Below are 21,577 nucleotides of genomic sequence, written 5' to 3' on the forward strand. Positions count from 1 at the left end.
GTGAGAGAATTGGTGATCATGGGCCCAGCCACCCTCCAATTAGAATGTTGATCATGTAATTGTCTCAACCTACCTATTCATGCACATCACTCCCATTGTTCACCTTGAGCAGTAGATACGTGGACAACATTCTCAAAATGTTTTGTCAAGGTTTATTAGAATGTGACTTTGTTCTGAAGTGGTTTCAGTCACTAGAAATTAGTGTCTTTCATCAAACGAGTTCTAATGATGACAGTTCAGGTTCACATTGTAAGGAAGAATTGACAATTTGATATTTGCCCAGTCCAGTTGCCTTAAAAAGGAAAAAAAAATTTGATTATCAGAGAGAACATTTGGTGTTTGGTGTTTAGGGGTTTGCTTATTTCACTTAGTATGATAATCTCCAGTTCCGTCTATATACCAGCAAATGCCATAATTGCATTCTTTATGGCTGTGTACTAATCCATCCTGTATTTGTACATTTTCTTTATCCATTCATCTGTCGAAGGGACACGAGGTTGGGTCCATAGCTTATTGTTCATAGTCACTGTCCATAGCTTATTATTCATAGTTATTGTGAATTGAGCTGCTACAAATATTGATGTGGCTGAGTCCCTGTAATATTCTGATTTTAAGTTCTTTGGGTATATGCCAAGGAGAGGGATACAGGTATGCTCCATGTATGCATGATAAGTCAAAATGCATTCTACTGTCATGAATAACTAAAAAGAGTAAAAAAGATTTAAACAAGAGAAAACAGCTCAATAAAAAGTCCCTTGTAGCCAGGCGCAGTGACCCACTCCTGTAATCCTGATGGCTTAGGAGGCTGAGCAAGAGGATCGAGTTCAAAGCCAATCTCGGCAACTCAGTGAGACCCCATTCTCTGTATAAAATATTAAAAAGGGTTGGGGACGTGTCTCAGTGGTTAAGCAACCCTAGGTTCAATCCCTGGTACAAAAGAAAAAAAAAAAAGTACCCCGTATACAAGAAGAACTATCCATCCCAGCAGAAGCACCAGACTGCAAGTGAGAGAGGGAGCTAAAAACATGATATTCAGACAGGGTGGGGACCCTCATTGCTACAGTTCCATGTATAAAGTATCTGATGAGCCACACCCCATGTGGTCAAGCCTGCAAACAGTACATGATCAACATTCTAATTGGAGGGTGGCAGGGCCCATGATCACCAATTCTCTCACTCTGAATGGATGTAGAAACACCCCACCCTAAAACTCATCAGCAATAGCTGTAAGGGACACATCCAGCAATACCAATAAATGCCTAGACAGCAGCAGCTCACCTGAGACCCATCTGGGACTCCAACCCTGTGGAAGCTTTACTTTCTCTCTGTTTAAAGAAAGAAATTCTGTCACCTAAACCTCTGTTGTTCATGGGTCTCATTCTGCTGATCTGCAAGGCACCTCACCATGTCACAGATTTAGGGTCTCAACTTGGATCCTTGGAAGGGGGAGGAAAACAGACCAAAGGAACTGTCACTTATGTTTTCTGGAGTTTTATACTCCTTTTAGAAAAAAAAAAAAAATAAAAACTCATCTCTGTCCCAAGGAGTGGTACTGGGTACCTGTCAGCCAGTTAGAAGCTGTTAGTGGGGCCCCCATTCTAAAGACACTGGTAACAGGCTTAGTGGAGAAGGCTTGATCAATTTCCTTCTTCTCTGATGGTGAAGTATTGGTGAAGTTCTGCTTCATCTTCTCTGCAGAACACAAACCAGGTTGAACTGCTAACTTAGAGTGCCTGCCTCTTTCACTTTGTAACTGCCATGGTCTCATGGTGGAGGGTGCATCTTCTCAGATCCTGAGACCAAGTCTTGGTTAGATCTCAGGTCTTCAGGAAAGAGGTGACCCACTAATCCCCAAGAGTGTGAACCAAGAGGCCTGTGTCTCTTACTTTACTTCTATGCTGTAAATTCCTCTCCTCACCCTCTCTCATGCACCAGTAGACCCAGGTTCCTCGATAGGCTCCGGTGATATGCTTCAACTGTAGGATAAGGCTACGGGTAATTTTTGAGTCCTTGGACACCTTTTAGGACCCAAATACAACCATATTCCTCATAAACACCTCTAGGGATGGGGCCAATTGGGCAGGTTCTAGCCTCAATTCTCTAAGATAGATACACCCTAGGACCCAACGTATAATACAATCTCATAGTCAATATGCCTTTTCTGGCAGAAGGAACATGATTGTTTTTCCTCCTTAACTGGAGACATCACCCAGAGCATTATCCAGCCTGCCTCCGTGTCCAGACTATGGAGAGGGCCGGGAGCATGGGGAGTTTGGGCTGTGGTTTGTCTTGTTGGAAGTGCTTTGTCTTGTGGCAAGAGTGGTGTTCAGGAATTATGTAAGGATTGTTTCAGGATGTGGATTTGAGAAAGGAGGTCGGCAAATACAAAGTTTCTGGGAGAATAATCATTTAGTACGGCCAGAGAATATAAAACTAAGGATTTAAACAAGTATAGAGTGTCTATGAAAGCTGCAGATGGTTTTTGCAAAGTAAATTCCAAGCAGTTCTTGTGGGCGATCAAGTTGGGTCCGTTGGGTTTGTTATTGTTGAGGAGACTGTGTCTTAGGGGTTTGATGGCCACACCTGTTTTGGGATCTTTTGAATGTTGCTTCAGACTGGTTACTGTGTTGTTTTGTTGCGGTGTGGTTTATGCCCTAGATGTGTGTGGCTGCAGTTAAATGTACATCTGAGAGCTGGGTGTGTTTGTCTGGGAGGTTTGAGTGTTGATGTGGGCCTTTATGGAATGCGGGCTTCTATGGGCTTGGTCCAGGCAGGATGGCTGCATTGCTTGGGTTAAGCCAGCACTGGAGATTGGACAGAGCTCTTGAGATTGCACGTTTGGTTCTCGGGTGTGTGCGTGTCCCTGGTCACATTTCCTTGGGGTGTCGGCTACATTGTGAAAGCCTAAGCTAACGGGTGATTGGCCAGTTATGTTGTGGTCATATGGGAGACACTGGAGCAGGTGTGGGTTCTTATTCTATGGGACATGGTTTGCTTGAGTGGTGGAAGTCTGGTGGACAGAGGAATTTGTGGTGATGAGAGCAGATTGGGGTTTTGGGAGATCTTAATTTGACACATGGAGGGCTGGGTTCTGGTTTGTGTCAGTTCACTGAGGTTTGACTTTAAGAAGCTTTTAAATAACTTCTCCACTGAGTGAGGTGCAATTATCCCTCCAAAACTCTATCAATATATTGGTAGGCTCCACATAGATAGCTCAGGGTTTACCATAACCCACAGTGATACAAAGGACACAGGACCATGCTGACAAGTGTCTAATCCGATAGGTCACAACCCTTTCCCATGGTTGCTCATGAGAAAGGAAAGGAACACCAGCTTACACCTATCAGGAGGCAAAGGGAATAACCGGGGATGCCTTGTTGTTTTCTTTTTTCTCTTACAGATGGGAAATACTCCCTCTGCTATGTTCAGCAGTTGAAATCACTTTGATCCACAAGCTCTAAAGAAGAAATGCCTGGTATTTGTCTGCACCCAAGCCTGGCCCAAATGTAAGCTGGAGGACACGGGGATAAAATGGCTTCCAAAGGGAAGCATAAACTACAACACCAACTTACAGTTAGACTTGTTTCATGAAAGGGAGGGAAAATGGGCAGAAGTCACTCTGGGTATGCATTTTGTCTTTTGTGCCCCAAATGGCAAATTTGCTTGCTCCCTAGCTGCCTGCCGGACATCTATCTGTAATGTGGGCTGCACGAGCAAGTGCCCCAACCAGTTCAAGAACAGAGAAAAGGGCTGGGGAGATAGCTTAGTCAGTAGAGTGCTTGCCTTGCAAGCACAAGGCCCTGGGTTCGATCCCCAGCACCGTGAAAAGAAAAAAAAAAAAAAAAAAAAAAAAAAAAAAGACCAGAGAGAAAGCATCACTATTAAATCCAAGCCACTATTGGAAATAAATGGCTATTTCTTCCTATACTTAGGATTCTTAGCTTTCAGTGAGCTCCTACCTACATGCTAGAGAAAGGGGTTCACAAAGGAAAAGCAATCTGGAAAGGCTCACTGCACCAAGGCTGCAGACCTTTTGGAGAAGCTTAAAAGGTACAAATTCTGCTTGGGGGCAATGTAGCAGGTGTTATCCCCAATTCTGAGAGACTTGAAGAGACCCACATGTTCTTAGGTTTCAATTTATCCCTCCCTGTAAGGCCTCCTTCTGTTCTAAAAGTAATGCCTCCAGTCTCTCAGCAGGATGGAGTTCAGTTCTTTAAACAGTACCAACATCACCACTGCCCAAGGATTATTATGTTCCTCTCAAAAATTATTTCTTTATATAAAGAGAAATTGGGAAAATTACCCCATTCCCAGTAGTCTCTAAAAAATAAAGTACTTGGGAGCCAATATAATAAAACAGGTGGCAGACCTCTACAATCAAAACTATAGAACACTAAAGAAAGAAATTGAAGAAGACCTTAGAAGACGGAAAGATCTCCCATGCCCTTGGATGGGCATAGTTAATATTGTCAAACATTGAAATGTCAATGACACTCTTAGAATTAGAAAAAGCAATTTTGAAATTCATTTGGCAAAAATAAGAGATCCGTAATAGCAGAAGCAATTCTTGGCAAAGGAAAAAAAAAAAAAAAAAAAAAGTGAAGCAGGAGGCATCACAATACCAGACCTTCAATTTATCCCTCCCTGTAAGACCTCCTTGTGTTTGGAAAATAATGTCTCCAATCTTTCAGCAAGATGGAGTTCAGTGTCTTTTAACAGTACTGATCTCCCTATTGCCCCACACTTACTAGTTTCCTCCCAAAAATTCACTTTGAAAATGCATATTTTATGATTCTTGGCCAAAATGATATCTCCAGATTAAGATATACCATGGTTTTATTTAGGAATGGCTCCAGGCCTTTCAGTGAAAACCCCCTAACTTACCTTTTCCAATGGGTTCAAATAAATCTGGAGCCAGAGAGTGTTAGTTTTCATTGTGGAGATAGGGCATATATTTCCTTGCCACCAGTGTGTAGAGGCCATAGCCTGTTGGCCTACGTGGCCCGGGAACTTCAATAGCACCAAGGGTGACAAAGATGCATCTGGTACATAAAATCTATCTAGAATCAAAAGGGTAATACTTGCATCTCTCAGAACATTGATAACTTTAATATGAGGGATAGTGGACAACACAGGGACAGCTGTTAGAGGAACCTCTGTACATCTCTATGCCCAGCTCCTTAAGGCACTCAGGGAAACCACTGCAGGGGGAGACAAAAACTAACCCAGCAGGTAGATTCCTGGTAGGAGAGGTCCTACAAAATCACCCAGGCTCTGCAACTTTTGACCACCAATGCTGGGGGAAACTGTCACTCTATAAGGAGAATGTTGCTTTTATGGGAAGAATTCTTGAGTTAAGCTCATTGACAAAAAACTCCAATCAGATTGTAACACATAAAGAAGAGCTTTCCAATTGGTGAGCATTCCTGTGGGAACAACTCCTTCACAGCTTGTGGCCCTTACTTGCCCTCTTAGGCATGGTGCATTTGATTGTGCTCTTTGGCTCACGTATATTTAATACCTTAGGGAAATTCATCCCTTCTTATCTCGAAGCTATCAAGTTCCACATGATATTAGAGAGGGGGCCACAGATGCATTTTCAAGATCTTCCAGATAGACCCACTGAAGAGCTTCCCTATTTGCCAGAGCTTATGGCCCCATGCAGCCTGAAGAAGGAAGAGTGGTCATCAACCAAATCCCCTAATGGAAGTTAGGATTATTTTTTCAGAGGGGGCGGATAAGAGCAGGAACTAGAAACATGATAGGCACACAGAGCAGGGACCTTGATTGCTACAATTCCATATTAAAAATATCTAGTGAGCATGTGAATGAGCACATGAGCAGCACTTAATGAACTTCCTGACTGGAGGGTGGGGAGCCCATGATCACAGAATGTCTTCCTCTGATTGGATGTAGAAACTCCCTTCCCTAAAAGCCATCAGACAATGGCTTTAGAGGTCACCCCCACCAATGCCAATATAAAACCCTAGACAACAGCAACTTAACAACAACTCATGTGGAATCCCTCCCTCATGGAAGTTGCACCACTTCTGTGTTTGAAGAAAGAAAAAGTATTTGTCACTTTACCCTCTCTTCTCTATGAGTCTCATTCTTCAGATGCACAAGAGAAAGAACCTACACCTCACTTCATCTCACAAGCAATAGAAGAAAGCAAGGGAGAAGTGCCCCCAATGCCACACAAAATCAATTCAACAACTGGCCATACAGACAATGCCTTAGAAGAAATGAAGGATGAAGAATTTACAAGGTTGAGGTTTTTAAATGATTCAGGAACTACAAGAAGATCTAAGCAAGAATTAACAGAGAAAATACAGGAAATGAAAGATTTCAGAAAATAAAAAAAAAGGTCTGAGAATGAAAGAAACAGAAATCCTGAAAATGACAGGCTCAATAAATCCAAGTAAATATTCAGTTGAAAGCATCACCAACAGATTACACAACAGACAAGGCAGATTCCCAGGCCCTGAAGACAGACTATGTGATCTTTAAATCAGAAACACAAGACAACAAAAGAACAGAATATTCAGGAAATCTGGCAAAATATTTAAAGAGAAAACCTAAGAGTCACTGACAATGGAGAGAGTGGTGAGATACAACCTGAGGTTATATGTCACCTATTCTGTAAAATAACATCACAAAAAATAATTTGAGACATTGGGAATGAGATGGAAATCCACATTCTGAGTCCCAAATAGAAAACACCAATCTGGAGACTCTCATTAGAATTAAATTATAACACTATAATATATAATTAAACTATAGTTATAAATTATAATTAAATGTATAATTATAATTTAATTATAATTAATAGGACACAAAAGTGTACAATTTTAAAAGACTTTGAGAGAAAATTGGAAACTCACATTTACTGTGAAGCCAATGAGAATTACCTCTATTTTCTTCACACAGACTCCCAAATTAAGGAGGGCTTGGAACAACGTACACCACACCCTCAAACGAAGACACTGCCATCCAAGACTGCCATGTCCAGTAAACGTATCCTTCATAGCTGATGAAGAAATAAAAACCCTCCAAGAGAGGTACAAACCAAAAGAATTCATAACTACTAAGACAGCACTACTTCAACAAATGCTATACCCATCAAACAATAAAATATTCAGATACTACAAATGCATGAGTCTCATTAGAGACAAGCCAAGTCAAAGCTAACTAGGACCAAATTAAACATTAGAAATAAAAGGGGAGGAAACCACTGTCATGTCTCTATAGAAATATTGAATGCAATCGGCCTCAACTGTCCAACTAAAACAGTAACTTCCAGAGAAGATCAAAACACATGATCCAACTATGTTTTTTCCCAAGCAACCCACCTTAAAGGCAAATACATCCAAAGCAAGAAGAATGGAAAAAAGGTAATCCAACCAATTAGACACAAAACCAAACATGCGTAGTTACACTTTTATCTGACACAGTAGATCTCAAGTCACAATGAGCCAGAAGACACAAAATCGGTCAGCTAATACTGGTAAAGGGTACAGTGTAACCAGAAGATGAAAGGACTGTAAATATTTGTTCCCCAAACCTCAGTACACACATCTTCATGTAAAAAAAAAAAAAAAAAAAAAAAATTCCAATGCAATAATATAATTTCCACACAACTCTCTCACCCACAGATAAGTAATCAACACCCAACCCACATTACGACTGTTCTGATCTAAAATAATATGATTACCCAAACAGATGGACTGAACAGACACTTAGAGAAGAATTCTTCCATCAATAACCAAACTCACTTTCTTCTCAGCTAATCACAAAACCTCCTCCCAAACTAAATATATTTTATGACACAAAGACTTAGTAAATGCAAAAATATAATCCCTTGCAATTTATCTTATCACAATAAAATGAAATTAGAAACCAATAGCAAGGGAAAAACAATATAAACACATGGAATTCAAATAACAAGCTTACTATTAATGAATCATAGAAGAAAATCAATGGAGAATTCAAAAAATTCTTAGCAACAAATAAGAACTTCACAGAATCTTCTTGAAGGTGGTTCTAAGAAGAACGTTCATGGCATCAAAGGTCTACATTAGAAAGGAAGACAAAAAATAATCAGTCTTGTTTTACAACTTAAGGTGCTAGGAAAGGAGAAACAAGTGGTCAAAGACAAGTAATAATATCAGAGCCAGAACTAAAGAAATAGAAAATCAAAAACAAAGGGAGCAGGGTAAAAAAAGACTTGATTCTTTGAAAGCATAAACACAACTGATAAAGCCTTAACCTCTGTTTTAGAGAGAAGACCAAAACCAACAAAATTAGAGAAGGACATTTCTGAAAACCACAGGATCATTAGGGACTCTCTTGAAATCATATTTCAATAAACTGAAATATTGAGAAGATTTTCACAAAATTGTAGACATATACAACTTCCCAAACTGACCTAAGAGGATATCAAAAAGCTAAGTACACCATATCAAGCAACGAGTTTGAAGCAGTAATTAAAGCAAACAAACAAACTAAAATCCTTCCAACTTTCACCAATGAAAAGCACAGGAACACATGGATTTACAGCTGAATTCTAACAGACCTTGAAAGAAGAATTGTCATCAATGCTTCTCAACTGGTTCTGTGAAATAAAAAGAGGAAACATTCCAAAACACATTCCACGAAGCAAGTATCACCCTGTTACCGATGCCAGATAAGACACAAATGGAAAAATCCCTAATAAAATACTAGCAATCCATATTCAAATACACATCAAGGAGACTGTTTCATAAGCAAGTTGGTTTCATTCCAGGGATGAAAGGTGGGTTCAACAAACACAAATCAATAAATGTAATTTTTTTGTACATATAAATGGAATTTATTGTAGTTTATAATGTAAATCACATAGCGATAAGGAAGAAAATGCCATGATCATATGGATAGTTGCAGAGAATCTTACATAAAATTCAGCACCCATTCATACATGTAACGTGAATAGAGAAACTTAACATCATAAATACTATATATGATAAATGCACAGCCACCATCATACTAAACAGGGGAAACAAAGATTTTTCTCTAAAGTCAGGAACGAGATAATGATGTTCACTCTTCTCACTCCTATTCAATGTAGTACAAGAAATATTACCCAGAGCAGTTGCACAAAAGAAGGAAATTGAATAAAAAGGAGAAAAAAGAAGTCCAATTATTTCTGTTCACAGATGATATGATATGATACTTGCAATACTCAAAATTCTCCACCAGAAGATTTTTAGAGCTGATAAAAATAATCCAGGATAGTAGCGGGACACAAAATCGACATGCAAAAATCAGTAGCGTTTCTATACACCAATAACAAACTCCATGAGAAAATATCAGGGAAACAATTCTTTCACAACAACCAAAAAAGGAAAAAACCTATGAATACATCTAACCAAGGAGGTGAACGAACTCTATGAAGAACAAAACACTACAGAAATAAATTAAAAGGACATCAGAAAATGAAAAGACCTCCTGTGTTCTTGGATAGACAGAATGGCCATATTGCTAAAAGTGATGCATGAATTTGATGCAATCTGCATCAAAGGATAAATGATGATCTTAAAAGAACTAGAAAAAAACCCAGTCCTACATTCATATGGAAGAGTAAAACACACAGAATAACCAAAGGAACTCTGAGCAAAAAGAACAAGGGTAGAGGCATCTCAATTCCTAACCCTAATTTTACAACAAACTTACAGTAACAAAAATAGCAAGGAATTGGCATAAAAACTGATAGGAAGCCCAAAACAATAGAATACAAAACAACCATTCATACAAAGTTCTCTGATCCTGGACAAAGGTGCCAGACCTATGATATAGTAAAACATGCTATTTAAACAAATCGTGCTGAGAAAACTGGATATTCATGTGTAGAAGAAGGAAACTGTATCCATACCTCTCACCCTACACAAAGGTGCCCTCTGAAGTCGGTCAAACACGGGGATTTGTTGACAAACTTCGCACCTGCGAGAAGAGGACACAGGGTCAACGCTCCAACGTACATTCATAGGCACTGACTTCCTAAGTAAGACTGCTAAAGCTCTAAGACCTTTCAAATATTATGTCATTTAATCTTCTCAATAACTTCTGTGACCTGGTTATTATCAGAGTGAAATGAAACCAAGTAATAAGGTACAATTTTATTTTTAAAACTTTTGCATACCAAATAACATAAGTAAGATTATGAAAAGACAGCCTGTAGGATGGGAGAAAATCTTTGTCAACAACTCTGGTGACAAAGGATTAATAGCCTGAATATACCAAAAACATACTGGATGCTGAGAAAGTAACTAATCAACATTGGGTCAACTGAACTAATCAGACGTTTCTCAAAAGAAGAAATGCATGTGGACAAAAAAATACATGAATAAATGCTCCACATCCTTGGGAATCAGAGAGATGAGAATCAAAACTACGTTGACCTTGCACCTCATCCCAGTTACAATATCAAGCAACAAGATTATAAATGATAATAAATGCTGGTGAGCATGAAGACACAAAGGAACACTTACACACTGCTGGGAATGCAAAGCACAACCACTACAGAAAACAGTACACAGATTCATCAAAGTCTCTGAATGGGCACACCATAGGATCAAGAAATTCCACATCTTCTAATCTGTCCCACATAACTAAACTCAGCATGCTATCATGACGCATGCACCCCAGTATTTATCCAGCAAAATTCACATTGGCCAAGTCATCAACCAGTCTAAGTGTCTGCCAACAAATAAATGCATTAAGAAAATGTGGTGGATATACACTATGGAGTTCTACTTTCTCCTACATAAAGAAGAAAGAAATTGTCATTTGCTGGTAAGTGGGTGGACCTGGAGAATACCATGCTAAGAGAAATGAGCCATACTCCAAAAGTCACAGGGAAAATGTTTTCTCTCATAGGTAGATGATGAAGGGCAAAAGGAAAATTTACAAAGGGATCCCTTGAAAAAACAGAAGGGAGCCAGGTGTGGGGGTGCATGGGTGTAATCCCAGCAGCTCGGGAAGCTGAAGCAGGAGGATCCTGAGTTCAAAGCCAGCCACAGTGAAAGCAAGGTGCTCAGCAACTCACTGAGAACTGTCTCTAAATAAAATACAAAATAGGACCGGGGATGTGTCTCCGTGGTTCAGTCACCCTGAGTTCCATCTCAGGTAAAAAAAAAAAAAAAAAAATCCAGAAAAGAAAACAGAAGGGAGGCTACAAGAGTAGAGAGAAAAGGGAATGAGGTTACGGGAGGAGGAGAGGAAAGGGGAAGGTGCTGGAAAGTGAAATCCACCAAGTTATATATGCATGTACTGAAACAAAAGAATCAAAGTAATGGCATTTTGTTCTGACATGACTCCGTTTTATGCTTGTTTAAAATGTTTTCTCTTCAGTCTCCTGACAGCTGTATCTACATTGACAGTATGGTAGGACCTTCCCACGGCCCTGACTATGGCCTTGATGTAGAACAAAAATAACTCTGAAATGTACAATAAAAATAATTCTCTCATATAACCAAAATATCTGTCTCAACAAGGCCTTTCTGACCTACATCTGGCTCAACTGTCCTTGTGGGTTTTGTGGGTTTTACCTTTATAAACTCTGTCCTTCCAAAATGCAAGTGCTGGGAGTTCTTTGAGGCACCAGCCTGCTCCCAGTCGCTTGTCTGGCTTGCTCACTAAAGGACCTTTTCCCCTTTCAATTTGGTTCAATAAGCACGGTGGTCTTTAATTTTCATGCACATCATAACATTTGGAGGCCCCAGTGAGATGGAGGGGGGTGGCGCCACCACCCCGTGCCCATGGGACTCAGCCTCACCTCAGACCTTCCCCATCGGTGAGGAAGATGCAGGTGACGCGCCCCCTGATGAAATCCCAGGGCCCCTTGCCTTCCACTGAGTCCAGGGAGGTCTGGAATGACTGTGGTATTCCAAAGCAGTCTGGGTCCTTCTAACCTTTCTAGGAGGCAAGGCTGTACGCTGACATCAGCTCTGGTATCAGGGTGGTAAGGGAGCGCCTGATGCGGAACTTCCCCAGTCCTCTCACATTATATGGGGACACCAATAGCAGAGGATTGTGGTTTTCTGATTCTCTCTCGAGTTTTGGTTTTGGTTTTTTCTGGCTGTATGATTCACTATACAGTTGCATGAATGTTCTGGGTAGATACTTTGCCTAAAAATGTCTCTTTATCAATGCCTTTGTCCTGTCTGGTCTGTTATTTGTTCTGAGGAATGGAGAGCTGGACTGTCCTCTGAGCTCATTTTGGTTTAGTGGAGACTGGAAGCCAACCCAGTGTACTTGCCTCCTCCTGCAGGAAGAGTTCCACTGTCCTTGTCACCTACACTACATTGAGTGGTATTAATCCCTTTCTCGGGTTACACTGACAGTTCCAGTAAACTCCATCCTCTAAGTTTTGTCTTTTGATACTTTTGTCTCTGTTCATGTAAATTCTGTCCTCTGAGTTTGTCTGTTATGGGTCCTGTCACTTGTCCGTGGACTTCTCAATTGTCCCTCTCTCCCTGAGGACAGGAAACTTCTAGTCACACCAGCCCAATCCTGGATTCAACACTCTGGCTTGCAACATTACCCATCCTTGAGTCATGGGATTTGCATTGACTAGTTAAAAAAAACGGCATTGGTACCCTTCCACAGATGAATGGACTAAGAAAATGTGATGTGATACATACAGATACATATTATGGACATCTGACATACATGTGCACATATTGGTAGGAATACATACACATACAATGGAGTATTCCTCAGTCATAACAAAGAAGAAATTTATGGCATTTGCCAATAAATTTTGGAATCGCAGACTATCCAGCAAAGTGTAGTGAGCCAGAACCAGAAACTCAAAGGTTGAATTTTTCCTCTGATATGCAGAACTAGTCCAAAATAAGGGGGAAAAGAATAGGGGGTACACTATCAAAATAGAAGGGAAGTGGAGTAGAGATGGGACTGATGAAGAGGGAGAAGGGATGGAATAAGGGAAGAACAGAAGAATGAATCAAAAACCTGAATTTCCTATGTACATATATGAATATACCCCCGTGGTTCTCATAAATATGTACATCCACAAGACATGAATCTTAAGAGGAACTATAAGTAAACAGTAGCAGGATTAGAAGGATAGGGGAAAGGGGAAAGTGGAAGGGAGGAAGAGAGGGCAGGGAAAAGTACTAGGGATTGAATTAGACCAAATGGTGTTCCATATTTTATAACTATGTCAAAATGAACCTAATGTCATCTATAGCTAAATATAACCAATAAAATTTGTGAGTAATCAAAAGATGACAGATTGGAGGAAGGCTTCATTACCACTTGCTTCATGGTGAGGAATTCAAGAAGCAGGACTACTGCTTCTCAGTGAGTTGGGAAAAGGGTACTTCGCTGAAATCCAATATCATATCTGAGGCTCTTAGAGAGCCAGAAATTCAGGAGCATTGAACAAAGGAGAAGAAAAGGTACCCTGGAGCCAAGCCAGTGGCACCTGTGAGAGTGGCACTGCTTCCCCACAGACGGGACGGATACCACAAACACAAAGGATAACGATGGAAGGGGAAAACCTGTAGAACAGAAAAAAGTCTGAAACTGGCAGCACAGCCAACTGGTGTTTGAAAAGTGCTTGGTGATTCTCAACCGCCAAGCAAATAACCGAGGAGAGACATCTGAAGAAACCACACTGCAGCTTCCTCCTGTGGGAACCCAGGAGATCTTTGCTAACATAACCATACTGTCTGTGCAAGAGCCTACCAGAGGTGATTGAGACAAGCATGGAGAAGACGGCACCAGAGGGATTCGACTCAGATAGGAACACGAGTGCAATGCACCTTCCCTTTGAGTCTGGTGGCTCACATGACCAGCTGAAGTGTGTTATGAGATTGAACAATGTGTGTGTGTTTTGTGTGAGAGTGTGTGTGTGTGTGTGTTTTCTCAGGGAAAACACTGTGAGACTGAGTCTGGGAAGGCCACATCCATTGGTAGTGGAGTGTGTGTGACCTGGCGAGGTTGACATCCCACAAGACCAGAGGAAGTTTTAGGAGGGCCCACTGAGGATCAGCATCTGTCCAGCCCTGGTATGTGTTGATTTAATCTCTCCAGAGAAAATACCGCCCAATAAACTCCCATCAGCCTGATTACAGCTAAACCCCAACCACCAGTACTTCCACTTCCAACTGCACAGATTTGCTCTCTCTGGACAAAACTGTGCTGACATTCCCATTCTATCCTATTGTACACAGGTGACAGGAAACCTGCAAGCTATTACAGGCAGCATCAAGTCCACTTCACTACAGCTGACAGCCCACTGACAAATATAAAAAGAAGTTCCTAAAAACCCCAACTCCTTGTATGCTCCAAGGGACACACGGCCCCAGAAGAAGGGAAAGGAGGGCAGTCCTACACAAGCAGTGCAACAGATTTGACCACCTGAGTTCAAACAGCTATTTTCATTGTGACTTTGCCATTTTCTTTTGTCTTACACACATACACTTATGTATGTATGTACGTATGTATGCATGTATGTATATGTCTTCCTGTTCTTACACTGCTCCTTGATTTGTGGATTTACACTCAGATACACACTTGTTTTCATTTTCCATTTTCCTTTTACACGTTTCTTACTTCACGTTGTTTTGTCATTTGAGGGTTAGGGTTTTATTTACTTGGGGGTTTTTGTTTGTGTCTATTGTCTCTAACACCTTTCTTCTCACTCGTAACAGACTGTTTCTCTTGTTATCTCTTTCTCTATTTACTTTCTTTTACTTTTTGTCATCCTCCTTCCTACATTTCTTCTACTCTGTTCAAAATTTGAAACTTCTAACATTTCTGTTACCTTCGAATCATATTTCTTTTCTCTGAATGAACTCTATATCTTAGGATCCATTAGAACTATTTTAGTTTCTAAATTCCTAACCCCACCTCACTACCCTCCAAGGTGCTACAGTTATCACGTACTGTGGATAGATTGGTTGATATATGATGGGGTTTTTAAAGTGGATCTTCTTCAAGGCATTTTACTGCTATTGCTGTTGGCAGCGGCCGACCCTGCCATTCCTCTTTTTGTGGAAATTAGTTGTAGATGCCATAGTGTATACAGTTTGTTGCTGTTACTATTGCTCCGTTCCCCTTTTTCTGTAAGGAACCTCCTGGGACATCATGAGTTTGCAGGGTGGGGACTCTGCTGCTGAGCTAACTCCAAAACCCAGCCAGGAGACAAAGCACCTTCCATCACCCATAAACAGCACTTGGACAGTGCTATTTTAATACAAAAACAGCCAATGGGATCCCAAGTAGGAATATCTAGGTGGAGAACTGAGATCCTACCCGTGGACATCCACTCCTACAACAGAAACAGAGGCAATTAACTTGTGTTACATTGTGGATACCACACCCACAAGGAGTCTTAATATACACAGTGTTCATAAGCCTTTAGGATACAGTCTTAAGTGAACAGCAACCACAAGGGGCATACCCAACATAGCCTACCATATGCAACAAAATTGCGGGATTGCATGATCTACAAGACCCCACTCTTGGGAGAACTACAGGGAAAGTGGAATACTCAAGCTCTGACACAACACGTGTTACAACAAATTACATGATCATCACCACAGAACCACAAAAATGATGCTTCAAAACACACTTCAAGATACACTGAAATATTCCAAACTACCTGATATCCCTGAACGCACTGCCGAGAGAATGATATCCCCTAAATAGGCTCCCACACACTAATGGAAGAGAAATACATCCAAACAGATGCACAAATCCCAACACAGGAATACAAGAAACATTAAAAAAAAAAAAAAAAAAAAAAAACAAGGCAACATGATAACTCCTATGCTTCATGATTCAACTGAATCCAACCATAATGAAGTACATGAAATACCACATAAAGTATTCACAGGAACAATTATAAAATGATCAATGAATTCAAAGACAACACTCAGAGGAAGGAATGAAGGAAGTCAGTATAGGATCTCAATGAGAAATTCAATAATGAGATGGCAATATTGAAAAAGAACCAAAAAGGAATCCTGGTAATAAAAGGCAAAATAAATCAAATAAAATTTTCCCTTGAAAGTCTCCCTAATGGGTAGAACATGAATAAGATGAATTGCACAATGGGATGACAAAGTGGTCGGCCTTGAACATTCACACATTATTAGTGAAAATAAGTAATCAAGGAATAAGTAAACAAGGAATCTAGGACAATATTAAGTGACCAAATCTGAAAATCGTTGGACAAGAGAGGGTTGGGAGATGCTGGCTAATGGCATGAACAACCTCTTCAGGAAAATAGTAACAAAAATTTCCCAAACATTAAGAAACAGGTGGACTTCCACCTATGGGAAGCACTTGGAAGGCTCAAAGGACAATATGCAAAAACAATATTAACACATTAATATTAAAATGCCTAACATACAAAGCAAGTGGGGAATATTAGAAGTCTGAAGAGGAAACATCAGATCGCATTTAGGCGAGTCAGAAAGAATTACTTATCATTTCTCAGGTCAAACTCTGATTTTAGAGTTTCAATACAGAAGGGTTTGGGAAGGTGTGTTACAAGCCCTGAAGGAAAATAAATATCAACCGAACTTCCCATATCCAGTAAAACTATCTGTCGAAATCGAAGAAAAAAGAAAATCTTCCAGGAAAAGCAGAGTCTAAAAGAATTCAAAACTACTAAACCAGGACAACAGAGGATCCTTCAAGAAATACCACAGGAGAAAACAAAAACAAACTACACAGCTCATAAATGGATTAATCACATATGAACATTAGATAAGCAAATGTGAAAAAGGAACAAATTAAATATCAGAACAAATATGGTGAGAATTACTAAATGAGCCTCCCTATAATGAACGTCTCTCTATAATAACATGGAACATAAACAGTCTCAACTCTTCCACTCAAAGGCATGTAGAACAAATAAGGAAAAGAAAACCAACTACAATGCACTTTCAAGGTTCTCACCTTGCCCGTAAACTAACCAAGAGTAAGAAGGCGGGGGAGGAGAACAAAATTAGAGACGTAAAAGGAGAAATCACCAGAGGCATCACAGAAATCCAGAGGATCATTGGGAAGTATATTGAAACTATACTTCAATTACTTGAAAAACCTAGAACAAATGGCTGTGTTTCTAGACAACTATGGTATGCCAACATTAAATCAACAGGACGTAGAAACCTACGCAGACCAAAACCTAGCAATGAGAGAGAAGCATTAACAAAAGTCCTACCAACAAAGAAGAGCCCAGGTCCAGATTGATTCTCAGCTGAATTCTACTGCACTCTAAAAAAGAATTAATGCCAATGCTTTTCAAATTATTACAAGAAAAAGCAATGGATGGAACACTTCCAGAATCATGCACATAAGGACACATCAAGGAAAGAAAACTACAAACCAATATCCCTGATGAACGTACCTGCAAAAATACTTAATAAAATGTTACCAAATCATATTCAACAACAAGTTCAGAAGATTATACAGGTTGACTAAGTTGGTTTTATCCCACAGACATAAGGATGGTGGAAAATGAAAATCAGTAAAAGTAATTCCTTACATAAACAGAATTACACTCAAAAACCACCCAGCTCAATAAATGCACAGGAACCTCCTAACAAATGGCAGCACCCACTTATGATCAAAAACACTGAAGAAACTAGGGGTAGAAGGGACCTACCTCAAGATTCAAAACGCTATATGAGAAAACAGGAAACACAACATCAAAGTGAAAGGGGGAAAACTGAAAGCATTGCCTTTAAATCTGCAACAGGACAAGGATGTCCACTGTTAACACGTCTACTGCAGATAATACTAGAAATTCTATCCAGAGCAATCAGGCCAGAGAAGGAAATTTAAAAATAAAAACAGGAGGGAAAGAAGGCAAAATATCAATCTTTACACATGAACTGATCCTATACTTAGAAATTCCATAAAGCTTTAAGACAACACTGCAAGAACTTAAAAAAATAAATAAATAAATAAATAAAAACAAAAACCAAAGTAGCGAGTTAAAAAAAAAAAAAAAAATCAACCTATCTGATACATTTCCTATATACCAATAATGAATTTACTGAGAGGGAAAACTGAAAAACAATCCTATTCACAATAGCTTTAAAACCTAAAATAGCCAAGAATTCATCTTATCAAGGAGGTGAAAAATTCTACAATAAAAAACATTGAAGAAAGCAATTGTGGAAGACACCAGAAGATGGAAAGACCTCACATGTTCATGAATAGACAGAAGTAGTTGATATTGTTAAAATGTCCATACAACCAAATGCAATATGCAAATTCAATGGAATCCAGATCAAAATACCAGACATTGTTCACAGAACTAGAGAAAATAGTCCTAATTTCAGTTTGAAAAAATAAGAGACAGAATACCCACAGAAATTATACACCAAAAAAGCAACAATGGAGGAAGTCCAATACCTGACTTCAAATTGTACTGTAGAGCTATAGTAACAAAAACAACATGGCACTGGCATAAGAGCAGATACCCAGACCAATGATACAGAATAGAAGACATACAGGAACCCAATTCAAATGTAATCATCTGATCCTTAACAAAGTTTCCACCAGAATACACTGAAGAAAAGACACACTTTTAAACAAATGGTGCTCAGACAATTGGATATTCATAGGTTTAAGAATGAATTCTGACCCTACACAAAAGTCACCTCAAAGTGGGTCAAAGAACTTGGAATTAGACCAGAAACTCTGCAATTGATAGAAGAATATGTGGGCCTAACATTTCAGCATGATGGCACAGGAACCAACTTCCTTAGCAAGAAACCTAAAGCACAAGAAAGAAAACCAAGATTCAAAAGCAAATTCAAAAGCTTCTGCACAGCAAAGAAAACAAATAAGAGCAGGAAGAGAGAACCTACACAGTGGGAGGTCTTCACCACCTGCATTCAGGGCATTAATATAAACAATTCAAAACTCTTAACAGCCCTACACCAAAGAAAACAATGCACAAATGGGTAAAAGAATTAAACACCTCTCAAAAGAAGACATACGAATGCCGAATAAATACATGAAGAAACACTCAGCATCTCTATCAAGTAGGGAAATGCGCATCAAAATCACGTAGGAAATTCATCTCACTCCACTCAGAATGGTGGCCATCAAAAATACAAATAAGAAATGCTGGACACGATAAATACAGGAAAATAAGAGACACATGCACACTGGTGTTGGAGATGTAAATTAGTAAAACCACAATAGAAACCAGTATGGATATTCCTCAAAAGACTAGGAATGGAACCACCATATGGCCCAGACTTACCACTCATACAAGAATGAAACCATTACACCATAGTGATGCACACATTCCCATGTTTACAGCAGTACAATTTACAAATGTCCACTATGGAATCAGTCTAGATCGACAAGTGGATAAATAAAATGTGGTGTGTGTCTGTGTGTGTGTGTGTGTGTGTATGAGAAAAGAAAAATGTAAAGAAAGGTGGATGATGGTTCACGAAAGTCAAAGTGAGTTCAGTAGAGTAGAGAAAGTGATGCATCCCAAAGCCATAAACAAAACAAAATGAAACCAATGCTGTAACCAGAAAAAGGAAAGAAATGATGGAAGACAGGCCTGAAATCAACACAGTAGACAATAAAAACAATGAAATGAAGGACTGGAACTTGGAATCGATAAAACCTTGCCCAAACTGAACAAAAGAGAAAGAAAATTAATGAAATTAGAGATGAAAGACGAGAAAACCACCACAGACGTCCAAAGATTCATTAGGAACTACATTCAAAAGTTACAGTCCAATACACGGGGAAACCACAAAGAAATCTCTGTCTAGACATATATGGCCTACCAAAATTAAACAGAATATGAAAAAACGAAACAGACCAATAACAAACAATGAGATAGAAGCAGTAATAAAAAGCCTTCCAAAAACACAAGTCCAAAAATGGAGGGATATTTTTTAGCAGCATTCTAAGAGACATTGAAAGAAGAACTGATACACTAGAAAAGTGGAACCATTCCAAATCTATAATATGAAATCACATACCACTCTGACACCCAAAACCAGGCATGAGCACATCAAGAAAAGAAAAGTGGAGAACAACATCCCTGACAGAATCAGATGCAAGAATTATTAATAAAAGTTAGCAAATCGTATTCATCAACACATTAAGAAGACTGTACATCATGATGAACTTGGTTTCACTCCAGGGACACAACAGAATGTTGATTTCAATATATGGAAATCAATAAATCACACATGTAGAGTTCAGAACAAACACCATGCAGTCATCACAATACATACAGAGAAAAGGAACAAAATGCAGCACCCACTCATTTTGAAAACTCTGAAGAAACAATGGATAGAAGGGAATTACTTCAAAATCCACAAAATCCATACACTACAAACCCAAACTCAACACCATTGTGAATGAGGAAAAAAATAAAACATTTCCTTTAAAATCTGGAAACAGTAAAAGAGGTCCCATTCATAACTCTTCTATTTGATATAGTATTGGATATCCGTGCTGGAGCAATATGGCAAGAAAATAAGATGCAAGGGATAAAAATAGGAAAAGAAGTCAAACTATATCTGTTTTCAGAAGATATGATCTTATACTCAGACGATCTAAAACACTCCTCCACAAGGCTGCCAGAATTGATAAACAAATTAAGCAAAACAGCAGTTTACAAAATCACCAAGAGAAAATCAGCACCTTCCCTAGACACCAATAAAGAACCCAGTGAAAAATAAATCAGGAATACCCTCAGAAAATTAAATACCTAGGAATAAAAAAACCCAATCAGGTAAGAGAGCTCTGCACTGACAACTAGAAAACACTGAAGAGAGAAATTAAAGAACTTAGAATATGGAAAGGTCTTTCCATAACCTAAAATAGGTAGTATAAAAATGGTCCATGTAGTCATAACACCAAAAAGTGTTACACAGACACAATAAAATTCCCATCAAATTAACAATGATGTTCTTCAAACAACAGGAAAAAAAAATCTAAAATTCATTTGCAAGAATAAAAGGCTCAGAATAGCCAAAGCAATACTAGCAAGAAGAGTAACACTTGAGGCATCACACTACCAATTCTCAAATGATACCACACAGCTATACCAACAAAAACATCATGGTATTGGCATCTAAACAGACACGAAGTCCACTGGTTTAGAAGACACAGGGACAACTCCACATAGATACAATCATTTGGTACTCAACAAAGGTGCCAAAAGCACATGCTGGAGAAGGTATTGACAGCTTTTTGAAAACAAGTGTTGAGAAAACTGGATATCCACATGCAAAAGAATGAAACTGGATTCCTACTTTTTACCCTGCATAAAAGACAAAAGTGGATCAAAGACATAGACTTTGGAAATGTTGCAGCTGATAGAAGAAAACACATGCTTAATACACCAACATATTGGTGTAGGCATGTACTTTGGTAACAAGAATGCTAAAGCTCAAAACATGAAAACAAGAAATCAATAATTTGGACAGCCGCAAATTAAAGAACTTCTGCATACAGCAAAGGAAAATATGGGCATGAACATAGAAGTTACATAATGGGACAAGTTTTT

General features: G+C 39.2%; 1 long non-coding RNA gene across 1 annotated transcript in view; it reads right to left on the reverse strand.

The window, feature by feature from the left end:
- Positions 1-8,062, reverse strand: part of LOC306643085 — a 19,219-nt gene extending 11,157 nt beyond the window's left edge. Inside the window, exon 1 of the long non-coding RNA XR_013758820.1 lies at positions 7,954-8,062. This is a non-coding gene — a long non-coding RNA (uncharacterized lncRNA). The remainder of the gene's footprint in view (positions 1-7,953) is intronic.
- Positions 8,063-21,577: the final 13,515 nt, after the last annotated feature.

The sequence above is a fragment of the Sciurus vulgaris genome (assembly GCF_902686455.1).
Source record: "Sciurus vulgaris genome assembly, chromosome: 13".
NCBI lineage: Eukaryota > Metazoa > Chordata > Mammalia > Rodentia > Sciuridae > Sciurus > Sciurus vulgaris.